An 8,186-nucleotide genomic window follows, 5' to 3' on the forward strand; every position below is an offset into this window, starting at 1 on the left:
AGCATCAACTCTTAGATTAAAATGGATTGAAAACATAATTTTCTATTAATCTAAATCAACTCATAAGATCAAAATAATTCAAAAAAAAAAACTTTTGGATTCCATAACTTATGGAGTTTAATGTTTGTTTAATGATGAAACTTTTCATGTTCCATAACTTATGAACAAGTTATGGAATTCTTTAAAGCATTAACAACAATTTTTGTAACTCCATAAAAAACTTTGAATCAATTTTTTTTAAATCTTTTGATATCCATAACTTATGTAGGTTTCAAAAACTCTTTAGATCAAACTTTTAAACTAATAAAATAATCATATCATTTTATCGTTTACTAAATTTGACCTAATTTAACTCATATAGCAAATGATTCAAATTTTACAAATAATTAGTTTTTCACAAAAACAAGTAATTATCTTAAAATTTGACAAACGTCAATTTTTTTTTTCAACTTTGAAAATAAAATATTTGCATCAATATAACAAAAAAAACAACATGGCTCTGATACCACTGTTGGGTTACGAGCATTCTAACACTCCTAAGTGTACATGCAATCCTAAATACCTTGGATCTATGTTTTCTCTATTATACATGCAAATATGAACATCCAAGGTATTATCCTAATCTAGAATACAAAACTATCAATATAACAAGATAAAATACATACCTCTTTGATGTAGAATGTCTTCATGAAGCTTGAGTGCCTAGTACCCCAAGTGTGACACCTCAAATGGTTCACACAACACCAAATACACTTGGAATAACTTGAGAGAATTTCACACTTCATGAAAATCGGCTAGCCCTCTCTAGAATAATACTAGTGCCGATTTTGTCAAGAATAATATCTTTATATAGTGTTACAATTAGGGCAAACCCTAATTGTCATGACTTTCCATTTCCTTGGATCCATGGGTTCAAATACATCATGGAGCATCCATGGAGCATCATATGGGTTTTGGCCCAACTAGATAATCCATGGAGCATTAGCCCACTATACAAGTATGGATGATTTACACAATCAACCCATATATTTAATTAGTCTTCTTTTGATCACTTAATTAATCCTAGATTAATTCTTGATCAATACTAATTAAATAATCTTATTATTCTTATTATTAATATACTAGAACTTATAATATATTAATAACCATAAGTGTCTTATTTCTCTCATTATAGTCTATCCAAGTGCATGATGCCATGCAACCCAAATGGACCATGCCGGGTCGGGTCAAGTCTTACCAATTATAGTTATGGACTTAGACATTAATCCAACAGAACTTTGGTAAGAAAGTCAATAACGTATTGATTTCTAGAAGTCCAGTTGATTTCTGAGTACATGTGAAAGCTAGTGGGAGCATAAAGTGTTATGTTGGTAATCATTATGCTAGTGGGAGCATGATGATTATGTTAAGTATTGCAAGTTAGCAATGTTATTTATAGAAAACAAAAGTTTCAAGTTGCTTTGAAAAGTTGTTTTGCTATAATTAAGGGAGAGGATTCTATACTTCACTCTAATTCTACAAGCTTAGATTGAGAATTTAATCTACTTTAGTCAAGAATATATATGAATGTTATACTGGAATGGTTCAACATAAGGACATTTGATATATGTTGCGTTCTCAAAATTCGATTATGATTACGACATCCCTCTTCATAGTTCGAATTTTGAGAACATGGCAAATAAAAATTTTATAGCATAAATCATGTACCATATGCTTTGGGTATAGGTTTGATTATATGTGTTATAATATTCATCCATTCTAAATTTTCCAAATGCATAGGGCATTAAGATGGACAAAGGAATAGAACTAGAAATGACTAAAATGATTAAGCAAAATTGTCGAGGACAATCTGAGGTTTACCAAAGATTGGTTGCTCATGGACAATTAGAAGTATATAGTAAGGACCACATTGACATATTTTGTAAAGAGGCAACTCTTGTTCAGAATTGATAGTCAAAATGGTAATATGGAATTGTTTCCATAGGTGGAAGTTATTCTTTGAATCTGTGTAACATTAAAGAACTTAATGCTAAGAAGGATGTTCAAAGGAATGTACTTTGAATTTGAGACTTCATTTCCGTGGAATTGTTTCCCATTGGAATACTTTATAATGTTTGTTGCCAAGTCTCTGTGACTTCTGTGCATAGTCGTTACAAGGGGATCATTGCATATAAGTTTAGAATCTAACAGATTACAGTAAATGGCAAGAGTTTGGTATTCTTGCATTTACAACAAGGATTGGAATTGTGAAATGAGCATCATTGGAATATGGTCAATTGATCTGTTTCACAAAGAGAGGGCCATATGTAAACATAGTATGCATACTTAGAGTATGGCATAATTGTTGTTTGGAAAAACATAGTGTACATGCTTAGAGCATGGGACAACTAATGTTTTAATTCAAGCATAAAGTTGATTAATCGAAACATAAATAATGAGTGATCCATATGGTGCTTAAATAAAAGGTGTTTTATTTACACTCAAAGTGTTGGGGCCATATAAGATTAGTATTATTATTGTGTTTCACTTTGCATGTTTTGACTTCCAGAATAACTAGGTCGTTCTTCCTGAATGACTAAGTTATTCAAACCATCCACAGTCAGTCATATGTTGGAAGTAGATATGAATCAAGACTGTCATGAATTTGGCTTGTATGATTTGTCTAAAGTGCTTTAGACAATGCAATGGTTGCTACAACATTCATGAGTACTCATAAGGGTTGATAATTGGATTCAACCCACGCTCACTTGCATCACTTCATGGATTTATCTCGAGTGATTGTGAGACGGTAATATCATATAAATCTTCAAACCTAGAGATATGAGTTATTGACTATGAGTTGGTTATTCATTGATTGTACGAAACCACATTGGTAACTCGATGTTATAAAACGTGTCTTTGTGAATAATTCAACAAGTAGTTAGTACAAGCATATTAGTCGAAGTTTATCTGTTCCTTCTAGAAATAGAAGCGATATCTGGGCCCCTCGATGATTTGGTTTTGACCTATGTACCGGGCCCGGTCAGAACCTAATTGATGTGTTCAATTTAGTTCTATGTCGAAACAAATCGGAGATTGAGAAACAAATGCTGGACAATAAGTAAGACCATGTTCCATGTGTTTGTCCGGCTGATATCATGGGAGCAAAGGATGGTATGATCACTTATCTTAAATGGCGTATCATCATCATCTTAGTTCCAAGAGACTTTGAAAGAGCTACGATTGCTAGTCGGATTTTGAAGTCATATTTGCAAGTATAGTTATTAGACTTATCCAAGTGGGAGACTGTTGGATATAGTGTCTAAGTCCATAACTATATTTGGTATGTACTTGACCCAACCCGACATGGTCCATTTGGGTTGCATGGCATTGCAATACTTGGATAGACTAAATGAGAGAATATAGCACTTATGATTATTAATATATTATGAGTTCTAATATATTAATAATAGTGTTATTTAATTAGTATTGATCAAGTATTAATTTTGTGATCAAAGTGAGACTAATTAAATATACAGGGTTGATTATGACAATCATCAATTCTTTTATGGTGGATTAATGATCCATGGTTTATGGGTTTGGTTATAACCATATGGAGCTCCATGGATAGTCCATGGGAGTTACAAACCCATGGGTCATGAGAAATGAAGAGTCATAACAATTAGGGTTTACATTTGTAACTCCTAATTATGACACACTATAAAAGAAACCCTATAGCATGCAAAATTGGCACTAGTGTATTCATAAGAGGGCATAACCGATTTTGAGGCTAAGTGACATTCTCTCAAGTTATTCCAAGTTTGTAGTGTTGTGTGAAGCATTTGAGGCACAACATTTGGGGTGCTAGGCTCACAAAGTCTTGAAGGAATCCAAGCCACAACAAGGTATGTATTTCTACTAGTTTTTATGTTTTATGTAATCCCCATACCATGCTAGTTAGGAAATAACCTTGAAAAAGAAATTTGCATGTATATAGAGAAAACATAGATTCAAGGTTATTAGGGTTGCATGTACACTTAGGAAGTGTTAGAATGCTCAAAACCCATCAGATACACCATTGGCGGAGCCATTACTTATCGGGGATACCTCAGTACTTTTCAGGGATATTCTCTTACTTTGACCTTGGCTTCGCCACTAGCTTATAAATTATCTCAAATTTATATAATGACATAAAAGGGCATTTAAAAAATACGTTTTCTTAATTAATTAAGGGGCATATTTGAAAATTAAAAAAAAAACCTTTTAAAAACTTGTCTAAGTAGCTTTTTAAAACACTATCTATAAGCTACGTTTTTGCTTGCAAAAATGACAACTTAGGAAAAAATCAAAAGATAAACTACTTTATCAGCTAGCTATGATGCACCAAACATAACTTTAATCATTAAGACTTTGATTATTATTTATTTTTTGTAAAAATGATAAAAAATTGTTATGCGGCCTTTCAATTGAAACCATGGTTGTGGTGAATGGACGACTAAAATGAGAAAATGAAATGATGAAGTCATCTAGCTAGATACTAATATAAATTATAAAAGAGTTAGATGAAATGATAAATATATTAAGGACCAAATGTGGACAAAATTAAAAGGGAAAATGACATAAATGCCCTATGAACTTTCAAGGGTTTACCTGTAGAGTCCCTAATTTTTTTTCGGGCTTTATGGGTCCCTAAACTAAGATATCACCTGCTCTTTTAGTCCCTGTCAACCTGTAATAGTCGGTTCAGTGACCTTTTAAACAAAAATAAAACCTCACATTATGCCCCTATAAAGCCAAAAAAATAAGTTCGGGGATCAAATTGAACCAAAAAAAACTCTCATGTTTCTCTAAAGTTGATTCACACTCAATTCGTATTCATCCCTGAACTAATTTTTTTTGGCTTTATTAGGGCACTATGTGAGTTTTTTTGGTCTAAAAGATCAATGAACCGGCTATTACAGGAAGACAGGGACTAAAAGAGCAGGTCATATCCTAGTTTAAGGAACCCTAAAGCCTGAAAAAAACTTTAGGGACTCAATGAGTAAACCATAGAAAGTTTGTACGGCATTTGTGTCATTTTCCGAAATTAAAATCCTATTATCCCTCTTTAAACGGTTATAACAACCATGTTGGTGTAGTATGTATTAAAAAGGACCTTAGGGACCTAATGTGGAAAAAATTAAAACCTTATTACATTTTTAAACGATTATAACAACCATTTTGGTATAACATGTACAAAAAAACATTAATGACATAATGTAAATAAAATTAAAACCCTATTACTCTCCTAAGTCTTAAGTCATTAAACCAAATTATTACTCTCCTAACTCCCTAGTCCTTTTTCCTCCGCCATCACAAGTGTAACTGCCACCACCACTATCATCACCTCTGACACCAGCTGACTCCACCACTGTCACCTACGTCACTCATACCAACACACCTCTACCACCACCACCTCTTTTGCCACCAAGTATCATAATCACATATGATTACTCAATTTTTGAACATACATATATGTATAATCATTTATGATCATGCATATATGTATAAACATGTATAATCATATATGATTACACCTGTCTGTCATATAATCATTTATGATTAAATATACTCCGTTGCTGCCAGTACACTGGAGCGTTAGAGCCGTAAATGAGAAATATATGGCTGAAGTTGAATCTCAAGATCTCTATTTTTTAATCTCAAGTGAACCTACCATATATATATATATATATATATATATATATATATATATATATATATATATATATATATATATATATATATATATATATATATATATATATGAGTAAATTACATAAATGATCCCTATAGTTTGGTTGAATTCTCAGTTTTGGTCATTATGTTTAAAATTTGATAGGTTACATCTATATGGTTTGTAAATATTGCATTGTAGGTCTTTGCTCCATATAAAAAGACCAAATTACCCTTTCTTTTTTTGTCCTTTTCTTTTAACAATTTATTATTATTATTATTATTATTATTATTATTATTATATATATATATATATATATATATATATATATATATATATATATATATATATATATATATATATATATAGTTTGATCTTTATTTTAATAGAATTAAAATAGATTATTTATAAAACTATTTCTATTTTTTTAAATCAATTATCTAAGTTATATAAAATCACATAATTATGTATTCTTAGATTTATATATTTATATTCATTTTTATGATTTAAAAATATTTTAATACTTTTGATGTTTTATTTAAATATATGACTTGATGTTGTTTTTTTAACGTTTTGTTCGATTACATTATATAATGATTTTCTTTTTACGTTTTGTTTGAATAAAAAATATTAAAATGATAAACCAGATAACTATAAATCAACCAATATAATTATTTAATGTTGTTTTGTTATGTGTTTTTTGTTTACATCATTCACTTATATGTTACTGTTTATTCTTTTGTTTTAAGAGGTTTTATGGTTTTATGTGTTTTTCGTTTACATCATTTGTTTGTATGTCAATGCTTCTTAATTTATTGACTAAATAATTACATTTTTTCATATGAATATTTCTGAAGAAAATAACCAAAGTAAGACTATTCAATCTCATATATATATATATATATATATATATATATATATATATATATATATATATATATATATATATATATATTGAAACATCCTAAAAATACAGTCCAAAAATTTCATTTTAAATCATTAATAAAAGCATAAATATCATTCATCATATAAAAATCATAAACGGTGTATCACAACATATCATAACACTGAGTATAACATCCCAGGCTAATCAAATTGTGTGTGTACTACAATCATCCCGAGCTATTCCCCTTGCTACCGAAAGTACCAAAAACCAAAATTGAAAATTGTAAGCACACGAGACTTAGTGAGTCTCGCTAAACTACCACATACCATACACATAATCACATATTAACATACATTGGGCCTTGCCCGCTACATTGGGCCCCGCTCGGCATCGGACGAATCCGACATCGGGCCCAACCTGGCATCGGACCAAAGTCCAGTATACATATAACATATCAACAAGCATATAACATAAAAATACAGAACATAAACATATAAACATTCCACGTGCTTTCCCTGGCATCGGACCAAAGCCCGAAACACATAACATATAATATATAAGCTAAACATTCCTCGGGCTTTCCTCGGCATCGGAACGAAGCCCATAACATATAAACATATCCATGCAAGAATCATTAAGACATCAAGCATACAAACATTCCTCCAGCTTGCCCCGACATTGGATCGAAGTTCGGAAGCATATAATCTACATAGGGCTAACCCCGGCATCGGACCTACGTCCGACATATGCTAGCATACATAAACGGGATGGCATTGTTGCCGTCGACCCGTTCCTACTGGAGGAAAACCCACCTCACAAAGCTGGCCACTGAATATCTCGGTAAGGAAATCTCTATCGGCTGCTTCTGTGACTCCCCAACTAACATCATCACAATAAAACTTAATCAATATCCAAAATCTTTCTTAGGGTAAAATGACTACTTCACCCCTGGTCAAAGTCAATATTCTTGTCAAAGTCTACGTTCTGGGTTAAATCAACTCGCCGAGTTGACCTATTAACTCTCCGAGTTATATAAATAAGAAATCCTGAAACGCGATCCAACTCGCCGAGTCATGTCCCCTGATTCGTCGAGTTCCCTTGCTACTCATACGCATTATAAAGCGAGTCAACTTGTCAAGTCCCTCCTCGGACTCGTCAAGTTCTACCAAGTATAGAATCGGGACAAATTGACTCAACTCGTCGAGTTCCTCTATGGACTCGACGAGTTCCTCAGTCTGTTTGGGCCTTCTGAATGGATTAAGCCTCTACTCTTCAGATCCAAGCTTCTTATTTCTCACGCGTACTGAAAAAGTCCGTTTAAGGTAAAGTTTCCAACTTTACCCGTTAATACCTCTAATTTATGCGTTTGGCTCAAACCCTAACCCTTTAGGACCTAGATCTTGGGCCACAAGCCATCCATACACCAAACTAACACATACAAACAAAGATTTAGACCCAAAACACTCTATGAACATGTAAAGCTTCCACCTTTCACTTCGTGCATGGCCTTTTCGAGCTTAAAAGTCCAAAATGACACCCTATGGCTTACATGGGGCTTCAATGGTCATAAAGTTTGCACCTTTATGCCATGAAACCCCTCTATGATTC

The sequence above is a fragment of the Lactuca saligna genome, chromosome 8 (assembly GCF_052625555.1).
Source record: "Lactuca saligna cultivar CGN05327 chromosome 8, ASM5262555v1, whole genome shotgun sequence".
Lineage (NCBI taxonomy): Eukaryota > Viridiplantae > Streptophyta > Magnoliopsida > Asterales > Asteraceae > Lactuca > Lactuca saligna.